This window comes from Solanum pennellii, chromosome 8 (assembly GCF_001406875.1).
Source record: "Solanum pennellii chromosome 8, SPENNV200".
Classification (NCBI taxonomy): Eukaryota; Viridiplantae; Streptophyta; class Magnoliopsida; order Solanales; family Solanaceae; genus Solanum; species Solanum pennellii.
Window position 1 is genome coordinate 27,717,690 of NC_028644.1, and position 12,649 is coordinate 27,730,338.

Sequence of the window (12,649 nt, forward strand, 5' to 3'; positions counted from 1 at the left end):
GATTACAGAGAGTCGATTTTCAGTACCCAATTTCAGAATTTCTAAGTATGCTGAAACGAGACCCTGCGACGGTCCGTCGTGCCTGTGACGTTCCGTCGTGGGGTCCGTTTCCTCAGCCAATTTTCCAGAAATAAAATCTGCTGCTCAAAACGACTAAACAGGTCGTTACAATATAAGCCAAGATACAAAACACAAAAAGGAGATATAACAACTAATGTCTTGGGGGTTTGCGATAGAAATATCAACTTCATTTATGTATTACATGGTTAGGAGGGATCAACAGCTGATGGTCGTGTATTAAAAGATGCCGTTGTATGAAAAAATGGGTTGAAAGTACCCAAGGTATGCTAAATAATAGGTAGACCCTTATCTATTTCTACTACATTAAAATAGCATAAAATTTAAAGTAATTATATTATTATATACATTTTTAGGCAATTAGTATTTTGTGCGATGGAGGATATACAAATGGAAATGATTTTCTGTCTCCCTACCGAGGATATCGATATTGGCTAAAGGATTGGCAGGGTAACAATCCATCACCTCGGCGTCAAGAAGAGCTTTCTAATATGAAGTATGATAGGATGCGTAATGTTATTGAAGGAGAATTTTAACTATTAAATGGACGCTGGGGAATTCTTAGAAGTTCTTCGTGGTACTCGGTTAAGGTTCACAATAGAATTATTAGTGCATGTTGTTTGATACACAATTTCATCAGAAGAGAGATGGAAGCTGACCCCTTAGATGTGGAAATAGAATTCCACATGTAGAATCAACATGAACATGAAAATATTAATACAATTGAAGCTTCTGATGAGTGGACCACTTGGAGGGTTGAGCTGGCTCAATCTATGTGGAATGAAAGATTGGGAAATCAATCTTTATAATTTAGAACTATGAGTGCACTATTTTGTGTGCTTATGCACTTTTGTTTTTGGTTTTCAATTCATTGTAAAATGTAATAGATTTTTTATTTTGTGAAAACGAATGGTCAATCTTTTTTATGTCTCATATTGTTGTTTGTACAGAAAAATAGTGAATCTCAATGTATATCTATTATTTTTAAATATAAATAGTGAATTTGTATATATGTCTTCACATTATCTTTTTCCCGGATCAATCAAGTTGTAATACAATTTATTTGGTTATATTTGAAATAATTTACTAGTAATTTGTAACTTACTATTACTTGTGATTTCATTTATAATTTTACTGATTAAATGACTAGTTCTACTGCTGCAACATCTAATACGTCCAGAAAGAGGGCAAGAAAATCAACACCTTCAGCTCGAAAAGTATGGACTCCAGAAGAGGAACTTACTCTTGTGGATGAATTTAAAGAATTGTGTTTTAATGGTTTAAGAGGAGATAATGAAACCTTTATACATGGATATTTAATGGAATTGGAATTAGTACATGAATGTTCGTCATCCTAACTGTGGATTGAAATCTCTACGTGTTGATTCTATAATATTAGCAAGGAAAAAGAGTTATGCAACCACATGGTTACTAAAGATTCGAAGTGGTTTAGGATTCAAATATAGTGATAGAAGTATCTTAGTTGATGATCCACAAGCTTGGGATGACTTGATAAAGGTGATTTATATTTTTTTAAAATCATTAGGGAATTGCTACTTACTTATATTTTCTCTTTGTTAATATATCTTTTTCTTTAGAATATTGCTAGTTACTTTATGTACTTGTCTTTGTTTTCTTAGGTTGAAATCCAAATGCCAACTCAATGAACTTTAAGAAATGTCCATTATTTGTTGACTGGGAAGAAATATTTTGCAAGAATAGAGCTATTGGAGAGTTTGCCGAAGGTCCAGGAGATGTTGTTGAAGACATAGAAAGAATTGAAGCCCAAGTGGCATGGCTACTGCCTCAAGAACCACGAGAGGGATCACGACTCGTGGTCTTCTTCACGGCTCGTGGAGCCCCTCGTGGTGATGCCTTGGGCGTGTGAGTCTTGTGTCACCATGAAAGGGCTACTGCCTCAATCTTCACGAGGAGGACCACAAGCCGTGGTCCTCACCTCGACTCGTGAAGATGGTCTTGAGCCTGGACGAGGTCCTTTAAGTGAGGGTCATTTAAGTCTTTTACTTCTTAAGTCCAATTAAAGTGGAGGTGTTTGGGTATTTTAGGGGTAAAGTACATATCAAATTTAAGTAAATTCACAAGACTTGGTCATTATTCACAAACACCCAAATATTTCCCCAAAATCGTCTCCTCTCAATATTTCTTTCTCTTGAAGTTCATCCATTGAAGAACACCAAGAACTTGAAGGTTAGGGCTCAATAATACATCTTCTCAAATCCAATTCGTGGGAAAAGCTTCAATAATGTATCGGAACCTTGATTCATGGGACACTTTTCTCCATGAAGCCCTTCAAATCTAATTTTGAAATTAAGTATATTGTTCAAAAATCAGGATTTTCATTATAACCATGGGTTCTTCCTAAAATGATTTTATTATGTTAATTGAATTATATTATGGATGATTTGATGTTTAATGGTGATTTTTATTTTAAAGTTCCCCATGAATCCATGAACTACCTCATGACCCCAATTTCATGAATTGTGATGAGTGTATTAATATAAGATGATTACTATGAATGATCCCATGTTAATCTAGTTATTGAATCTTTTTTTTATTCATGATTAATCTTTAAGTGTGATTGTGAGACTTGGTTCATTACCCTCGAAGGGGGTAAATTGTGAAGGTTGGTTCATGATTGATAATAGTTGTATGTGAACTTAGAATTCACTTGAAAGGTAAATATCTTGTCGACATTGTGTAAATTGAGGTATTATATTCTCCCTTTACCCTTTACACATATTCATGTATGAATATTCTTGGATGGTTATAATATTGTTGTGTTGATTGAATGGATAATTATCATGAAAAAACTATGAATGTAATGGGGAAGTTCTACTCACATGTTGATGACGATTCAAAGGTTGACAGTAAATCCTCACCTTTAATGAATCAATGAGCTATTTTGATGAATTGTATTGAATGAAGGGTAGAGCATTCCTTCACACATGCAATGCTATTTAAGACTAATTATGTATAATTTGGGAAATAATGCTTAGCACCGAGTGGATATGGACAATGAGGTAAAGGCCCTTCCGCTAAAGCAATAGGTTGGGTCATTTAAGTGAACTCATGAGATAAAAGCTCCTTTCCAATAAAATAGGTCGGGTTTCTAGAATAAATCTCCTTATCCCATAATATGTGCCACAGAAGACCTTAGATAGTGGATCCATATAAAAGCTAAACATGTTAGTTCTACCTTTGACAAGTAGGATAGCTTCTTTTGATGCGGGGTTACACAACACCATGTAGCTCACATGGTCTATGTTGATTATGGATACTCTTTTATATATGATAAGATAATAAATGAGACATGAACTATACTATGACTTCTTGGTGATTTTTTACAAGTAAGAGTTCGTATTGGGACTTCACTTCCACATTGCACAAGTAGACTTAGTAGGATGTTATGGGATGGTTCTTTCATGTTATGATGAGATATGAATGTATACATGTATGTATAATGGATAGTAGTTGTGATTGACTTTCCTTATGTTCAAGTAATGTACATAACTATATATTTCCTTATTGATGTCTATTGATTATGATGAGGTCTAAAGATGATATGTATGACTAAGGTAGCTTCGAAGGAGTACTTGGTATGGTTGGTATTATGTGATGCCAACCATAAATTGCACAAATGTTCTGTAGGGGTTGCTAAGGTGTTGATCTTATTATGTTGAGAATATAAATGTGATTATGCCTTGTCTTTGACATTTAAATTTCATCTTGATTTCCAAACTTGATAAATGTATTCCTTTCAACTACAATGTCCTTTTCATAATATTTTAAGGATTTTATGCATGTTTTCGTACTTAGTACAATTTTGTGCTAACCATTTCTTCCTCTACATTTTGGTAAGTGTACGATTCAGCTAGGTGACATACACTCTCCTTTCTTGAAGAAGACTTGGATTGCTTATCTCCAAGTTGTGATGAGTCTTCAAGTTTGAGGATGGATTCCCATTTCTTAGTTCGAATTGTGCTTCTCTTATATTAAGACTTTTATTAACGTAAATTTCTAAGCCTTAAACTTTGTATTCCTATATTTAGAAGGTAAATGAGACAAATTCTAGATTCTTATGACTTCTTTATGAAAATGAAGTTTTTACTTCTATCGTAAAAGTTTTAAATTTTCAGCATTATTCTGTCTTATGTTATGATGATGCTAGAGTCTTATACGCGAGCCCTTCGGGGTCAAGTACGTCGTGTCGCTTCTAGTAGGGCTGGGCGTAAACATCAGAAAGCAAAAATACCGAACCAAACCAATTTTTTTTGGTATTTCAATTTTCGGCTTGGTATTCGGTATATGTTTTTGTATTTTTCAGTATTTTCATTCTATTTTTGATATGTAATTTTGTGTTATTCGATATTTTGGTTTACCGAAATATATTATATTATAATATATATTTATATTATATTTATTATTAATGTTAAATAATAACATTATAATTTAAAATAAAAAACTAAAAAGTAAAAGACTAAAAGTAGGTCAAACTTTACTTACTTTTTCTTTTTCCAATATCCACTTTATAGAGACCCACACCTATCACCAAACTCCAAAGTACACCAATTCATCTTCCTTTCAACTTTCCCACCTACAGCGACCAACGACTCATTCCATCCATTTTCCGGTGACCGGCGAACAGCGAGGCAGCAACCTCAAGTAGCAGCAGCAGCCACCAGTCAGCCAGCAGGCATCGACACTGCGGTGGGCGGCAGTAGTCAGCACAGGCGTCAGCCGACTTCCGGCGGGGGGCGACCACCAATCCACCATCAAGTTTGTATTTCTTCTTTCATCTTAAAAATTCCACTACAGGCCCATCAAAAGCCGAAATAACAAAATCGAACCAAAATAATAAAAACCGAACCGAAATAATAAAAACTTTTGAAAGCTTAACCTTTTCTTATGCTTTCTTCTTCTTCTTATCATATTGTTTTTTTCTCTTGTAAATATGGTGAGAGGCAAATGCAATACATGTGAAAATAAGTTAGTATGAATTGTATTTTTTTCGTTCTTACATATTAAAATTGGCAGTCCCACTAAAAGGTCTAATATGTCTCAACAAAGGGCAACAAGGGTGTGGATTCAAGAAGAGGAAATCACTGTTGTTGGTGGATTAAAAAAGTTGTGTGCTGATGATTGGAAAGAAGATAATGACACCTTTAAAGATGGATATTTGATTTAATTGGAACAACACATGAATGTTGGTCATCCTAATTGCGGATTGCAAGCTAAACCAAAGATTTTTTAAAAAATAAGAGGGTGGAAAAAGCATTATATGACCATATAGGTTGTAAAAAGTCGAAGTGACATAGGATTTCGATACATCGATGGAACTATCTTAGTTGACGATCCAAAATCTTGGGATGACTTCATAAAGGTAAATTACAATTGTTTAAATTATTAGTAAACTAAAGGTAGTTACTTATATTTTCCTTGGTGAATATAATCTATGTCTTTAGAATATAGTCAGTTACTTTATATACTTATTTCTTAATTTCTTTGGTTAATACATATGCCAAGTGAATGACATTTAAGAAATGACCATTATTTTCTGATTGGGAAAAGATATTTTGCAAGTTCATGGAGTGCTTTTTAAGCATCAATGAACTTGATCGTTACACTATGGTATGAATGATTATTGATGATAAACTTTAAACCTTTGAATTATTTTTGATATAGCTACTTTTTAAGGTATAACCATGGCCTAGTTTACTTTTATTTTGCCTATGTTTTATGTGCCATTTTGTATTATTTAAACAACGAATTATTTAAGTTTCTTTCATGTTTAATAAAGGCGAGTTTAGTTTGATTCCGTGAGGCCACGATACTAGAATTTCAAGTTTGTCTCAATGGTATGTGTTAGATTTGTTGTATTCTTCATTTTATAAATCTATTATGTCACTATTTTGTTGCTTGAACAATGGACTCTCAATTTTAGGATATGGCAGTATGTGAAAATTGTAATTGGACAAATTATTTAGTATGGCGAAACTGAAATTTCGATATAATGTACTCCATTATTATTCAAAAATTGAGTATACATTCAAATTGTTGAGGATATTATCTATGGACGAGGACAATGTCGATAATTGTTGAAGATAGTGTCCAGTGTTCTGTCGGAAGTAAGCATCCTCTATCCATGGTTCTTGCCATTGGAATTAAGCCATATCTAGCAATGTGCATATCAATGGCTTTGCTTGAAGTAAGGTCTCCTGGAACTTCCACTAGTTCTTGCCAAGACTTTTGTAAATATGATATCCTTTATCCAATAGAATAAAAACAAACTTCCTCATTTCTATATTATAGATTATTGAAGTAAAGACTCCAAATATAATATCTAGCATTAGTAGACGATGTTGCTCATATGTTAACTTGTATGTATCTATTTTTGTTATATTATATGTACACATAATTGTATGTACTAGCATATCAATAAGTTTCAAACATTATAATGTTGGCCCCGTGTTAACACGTGTCATATATATATGTTGGTTCAACTATACGAGGAAGTTGAAAAATGTTGCATTGAAGTTTCTGCCTAAAGCTTTGCCTAACCCAAATGCAAAAAATAAATAAAAATACAAGGGTAAGAAAGGTCTAAGATGTTACAATAAAATAATTTATTTTTAACAAGTATATAATATTTATTGATTTTAAATATAACAAACCAACACCCAAAAAAATAATTAAACTCTACATAACTAAACTCTGCATAATTAAACCCTACATAACCAATACCTGCATAGCTAATACATGCATTACTAATACCTACATTACTATTGCGTGCATAACTAATACCCACATTATTAATACATGCATAACTCTAACTAGAAACCAAATGATCCTTAAAAGTGAATCATTTTCACAATATATTCCTGCGACTGCGACTGTAACAACTTGTTTCCTTCGTTATGGAAAATCCACTTGGGAAAGACTTTGGACCGGAAAACTTTTTGGTAGTAACTTAAAATTTCCCTGCCTAGTCCAGATTTGGATAAAATTGGAGTCAGTAAGGTCTAGGGAATCTGGTAACAAACGGGGTGGGGTGGGGGGTGTGTGTGTGTGGGGTTCTAATTGTGAATTTGATCATATGAGTAGAAATCTAAGACGTTAAGGAAATGGTACGACTTTATAAAATTGAATTTGGGCGAGTAGAACTCCCAAAATTTATCTTAGCGTGAACGAGTATTTTTTTGAGTGTTGTGGGATGAAGGTGTGTTGTGAAATGGGGGTTTGGAACTTTTAAATTGACTTTTTGTCTCCATTCAAGCCGTTATGACAGGATTAGTGCCGCTAGGGCAAGGCCGTTGTAGCAGAGTGAGGGCCGCCACAATGGGACAACCGCAAAATAAGTCAGTAATAAACCCCAAAAACGTCATTATTCTGTCATTTCCTTTTTTGAGAGCTAGGTTTACGATCCCAGACAAGTTCTTGAAACTTTTCCAAGAAATTTGATGTTAAAGGTAAGGTTTTCTCTTCCCGATTCCATTTTACGATCACTAGAACGTAAAATCGTAACTGTATATTATTGGGGAGGGTTTTGAATGGTTTTGGATGGATGTAAAAACCCTAGATGCACCTTAGGATCATAATATGGGTCTTGAGTCATTGAGTTAGCTGTAATCCAGGTAAATTAGACCTTAATTACTGATAATCACATTTAATTGTTTGTTTGTAGAACTAGAGCAAGAGGAAAGTATTTGGAAAGGGAAGAATCAAGTTTCTTAGGGGATTAAAGGCTTGTTCGAGGTAGCTGATGGTTCTGAATTCATGTTTTTGATATATGTTTGTATTTGCTTCATTACATACGTGTATGTACGTGAATGTTGCATTGTTGATTACAGTAATCTTAAATGAGTATGAATGAATAGCTATAGGTCATGAATCACCTCTTTATTGTATGATTTTGTCAATGTACATTGTAATTGTGACTGTTGCATGTTGAATGGATTGGGTGTCATGAACCGGCACACTAAGTGGGATCCGTTGCCATGTATTGACATAAACTCTAGATTGGGTGTCACGAACAGGCACACTAACATGGAACATGTGTTTTTCTTATATTGAACTTAGTAGGCTAACTGCATGATCCTACCAGATCACTATGGTTGTATACTGATACTGCACTTTCTCTTTCTTTGTCGAGTACAAGACATTTTCACGTGGCTATTGACAAACCTCATTTATAAGACTACTGATCGATTTGAATTCAAGGGTGATCCATTTCATACCGGTTGCCTTGAGTTTTCGTTATGTTTAGTCCATTGCTATTTAGTCTAGTACTTTAGATTTTCTTATGTTTAGTTGGGTTATACCAATTTCCTTTAGAGTGGTGGTTCCTTGTTAGAATTTTTGTACATTGACTTTCAGGTTCTAGAGATTTATTTTAGCATTATTTTGTTAGTCGTTGTTAGATCCTTTGGAAGTTTATGGGAACTTTAGTTTTCTGCATTTAAGCCTACTTCCATATATATAAATTCTTAGTTTGAGGTTATTTGATTAGTGATTATGGCTCTCCCACAGGCGGGTTAATGTGGTGTCACTCACGACGGTCTGGATCGTGAAAAAGTTTGTATCAGAGCCTAGGTTCATTAATCTCGATGTACCAAAACAAGTCTAGCAGAGTTGCTGAACGACGCGAAAACGCCTGTAATTTTCTTCGAGAGGCCACAAGACTTTAGGAAATCTCTTTATTTTCTATTGTCTCCTTTCGTGCTATAACTTTGTTCCAACTGGTTTCTGGTGATACAAATTGGTATCTAATCTCCTTCAATCTTCTGTGCTTGCAGACGGTTAAAACTAGATTCAACGCGTGAGACCCGTAGCTCTCGTCAATGAACCAATTGAGGGGTCGCAACAAGAGGTTGCGGTCAAGGCAGGGACAGAGGAAGAGGCAGAGGCTGAGGATGGGTTGCACTTACTTGGGATGGAGAACCAGTTGATAATGCACCTAGAGGTGATGTTCCTCCCTCACATCATGAAGAGGTAGAGATAATGTGGATAACGGAGACGAGGAGGATGTTGGACAGGAAGAGGATACACCGGCTGGGAATACTGGCGTCCCTCCCTTAGATCCAATGTTATCTTAAAAATATCATGACTTTTCTGAAGGGATTGGTTGGTCATGGAATCCTTCCAGCAGGGCAAACAACTCAACACCCAATTAATCGCCTTGCTACTGTTACTTGTCTAAGGGGACATACGACATTATGTATTTATTTCTTTTTCCGTCCTTTGTTGGGTCGTATGATTATTGGGAATGAACATGACATATTTTTCAAACTAAAGCATCCAGTGTTTCTTGGTTCTAAAAATGAGGATGCTTATGAGTTTATTTTAGATTGTTATGAGAGGCTGCATAAGTTAGGTATTGTACATCAACATGGGGTGGATTGATTCATGACTTTCCAGCTTCAGTGTGTGACTAAGCAATGGTGGAGAGCTTATGTGGAATGCAGATCTTCAACTCTAGCCTGAGTCACTTGGACACAGTTTCATGCTCTGTTTATGGAAACTTATGTGCCTCAAACTTTGAGGGATCGTAAGAATGAAAAGTTTATGGATTTGAATCAAGGTGGTATGTTCGTGTCTGCTTACGAGTTGAGTTTCATGATTTGTCTAGATATGCTCGCAATTGGTGACTACTAAGGAAGAGAGGATCCATTTCTTTTTGTTGAGGGACTGAATTCTGAGTATTGTCTGTGCACATGACTTCTGTAGGAAAAAGTTTTAATGAGGTAATAATTTGTGAAGAAAGTGGAGGGGGTGAGGCGAGAGGGTTATGCTAAGGCAATGTGTAAGAAAGAAAAGAACTCAGGAAACTTTTAGGGCTCTTACTCTAGATGATCAAGTAGGCCAACACTTAAAGCCCAACCAATTCAGTCTGCTATCCGCCTATATAGGTAATTACTTGGGAAATCCACCTCCAAATTTGATTCAGGATAGTAGGAAATCACACCTTCGGCGGGTAGCAAGCAATATTTTGATCGTACTCGTTATAGCTGTGGAGAACCTGGGCATATTAGGAGAGATTGTCCCCACATGCACAATAGCAGTCTAGAACAGTGGTACCTGCGTGGAATGTTAATAATGGTCGAGGTCGTCAACAATGTGAGAGAGGAGGAAATCAACAAGGTCGTGGAGGTCGAGGAAATGGTAATACAGGCAAAACTATAGCGCAGCGAGACAGGGAAGTCTCCCGTCAAGATGACAGAGCTCAGTGTTACGCCTTTCTGGGCGAGAGCGAGGTATAGTCTTCTGACGTGGTGATCACATGTACTATTCTTGTCTGTGACCGGATAAATAATGTGTTAATTGATCTGGGTTCTACTTACTCTTATGTGTCAGTGTGATTTACCTCATAATTTGATATGATTTATGATATACTTGATTCCCCATCCATGTTTCTGCCTAGTTAGAGAGTCTGTCATAGTCACCCATGTCTATTGTGCTTGTCCTATCTTGTTTATGGGGTTTGAGACTTGTGATGATTTGGTTATATTGGATATGACTGACTTCGATATCATCTTAGGTATGACTTGGTTGTCCGCCTATTATGTTGTGCTTAATTGTAATACTAAGTATGTGACTCTAGAGATCCTGGTAGGGAAAAATTAGAGTGCATGGGTGTGTACAAGCCTAAGCTAGGTAAGATCATATCCTCCATTCGTAATAGAAAGCTTTTGGGGCATGGTTGTTTTATTCGACTAATATCGGGATGTTGAGGTTGAATCTCTCTCTATTGAGTCTATCCCTATGGTGTCAGAATTTAGAGAAGAGCTCCCTACTAATTTGTTTGGTATGCCTCCAGATAGAGATATAAATTTCTGCATTGACTTGGAACCTGCTACCCTCCCTATTTCTATTCTTCCTTATTGTATAACTTCGGCGGAATTAAGAGAGCTTAAGGCTTAAATCAAAGAGTTTCTTGATAAATTATTCATTCGTCTAGTGCATCCTGTTATGCCATAATTTTACTATCTTTAAGAAAATCACTTTTTTATATGTTCTAAGTATAATTTGAGAAAAATACTTAGAAAGGAGTCGCCACTTAATTTTTAAAGGAAATTAAGAAAAATTAAATTTAAAAGACTCTAACAGATCATGTCTTTATAAATTTAGAGAAAATGGAAAAGATATTTTTATTAAGTTTAAAGAAGGGTTTTAAGGTATTTGAAACGTCCCCTAAGACGCTGATATCGTACGACTTAGGCTAAATATTTGACTACTTTTGGGAAAAAATGAATAACATAAAAATAATAGTTTACAAATTTGATTATCTTTGAGAAAATAATTAAAAAAATTCCATATATTTTTTTTATTTTTTATTTTAGAGAAAGGGACCTAGAATGACACATTTGAATTAAAAAAGACGTGAATAGAATTTTAACAAAATGATATTAATTAGAATTTACTTGACTTGTTATAAACATACTTGTATTTTAGTGAATGTCTATTGTGTATTGGAGTCCTTTTAGGGAGTAGTCAAGAATCTGACTTGGGGACCAAGTTATGTTTCCCATATAAATAAAGGGGTTCTCCTTCATTGTAAAACAAATATGTGGATCCCTAGATATCATTCAAGAAGAAGAATTTTTCTCTCCTTTCCCTACTTTGTTCTTCTTCTATATTATATATAGTTTCATAACACGTTATCAGCACGAGTCTCAAATTTAATAATTAAGTTTAGATTATTCAGATTGATCGAACTAACATTGTTGAAGATAAAGTAAAATGATAGTTTGCTAGTATTCATAGAAGTAGATCTAATTCTTACTAGGTATGTATGTATCTATAGTATATTTTGAAGTGCCAGACATCATAGTGTATACCTTGTGATATTACAAAAGTTTTATAAGTCACTAAAATAAAAAAGTAACACAAGCCACTTCTATCTAATTTATCGTCATAAGATTGTGTGTATTTCTTTCTTTCAGAACAAGATAAATTGCCAGTACCACTACAATGCATTCTTTTACATGTTCGATTTCGTTTTATATTTTGTTTGTAATTATGTATCACTACGGTGGTCTATTTTCAGCCCTTTTTGTAATCAAAATATAATAGTTTTTGGATTATGGCATTATGGACTTTTATGTATGCTGCAAATAGGTTTTGTTTAAGAAAGCCTTTTATTAACATGTATTTTCAATTTTGATATTCTACAAATTACTTGAGAAAATAAAAAATTGTGGGATGATCGCATGTTAACTCAAAAGAGACGGTAGCAGTGATTGAACATTTTTCTATTATCAGCATATGTACATCTTTAATTATAATTAGAAAATTATAAATATTATTATCGTAATTATATATGATCAATTAATTCAAAAAGAGTATTATAGTTGATGTGGTATAGTATTATTGAAGACTCAGGTGAGTCTCAATTGAGAATAAGATGATGGGTTCAATTTCCATCGCATCAAAAGGGTAAGACGATGGATCTATGTCCAATCGCATCAAAAAGGTAAGATGATGAATTCAATTCCAGCGCATTAAAAGGGTAAGACAACGGATCTATGTCCAATGACATTTAAAAGGGTAAGAC

The 12,649-nt window shown here is 34.6% G+C and overlaps 1 long non-coding RNA gene across 1 annotated transcript; it reads left to right on the forward strand.

Annotated features, from left to right (window-relative positions):
- Positions 1–8,471: 8,471 nt before the first annotated feature.
- On the forward strand, positions 8,472–10,435 carry LOC114078256. Its single transcript, XR_003579754.1, has 2 exons — positions 8,472–8,751; positions 8,892–10,435. It is a non-coding gene; the product is annotated as an uncharacterized LOC114078256 (long non-coding RNA).
- The last annotated feature ends 2,214 nt before the right edge of the window (positions 10,436–12,649 follow it).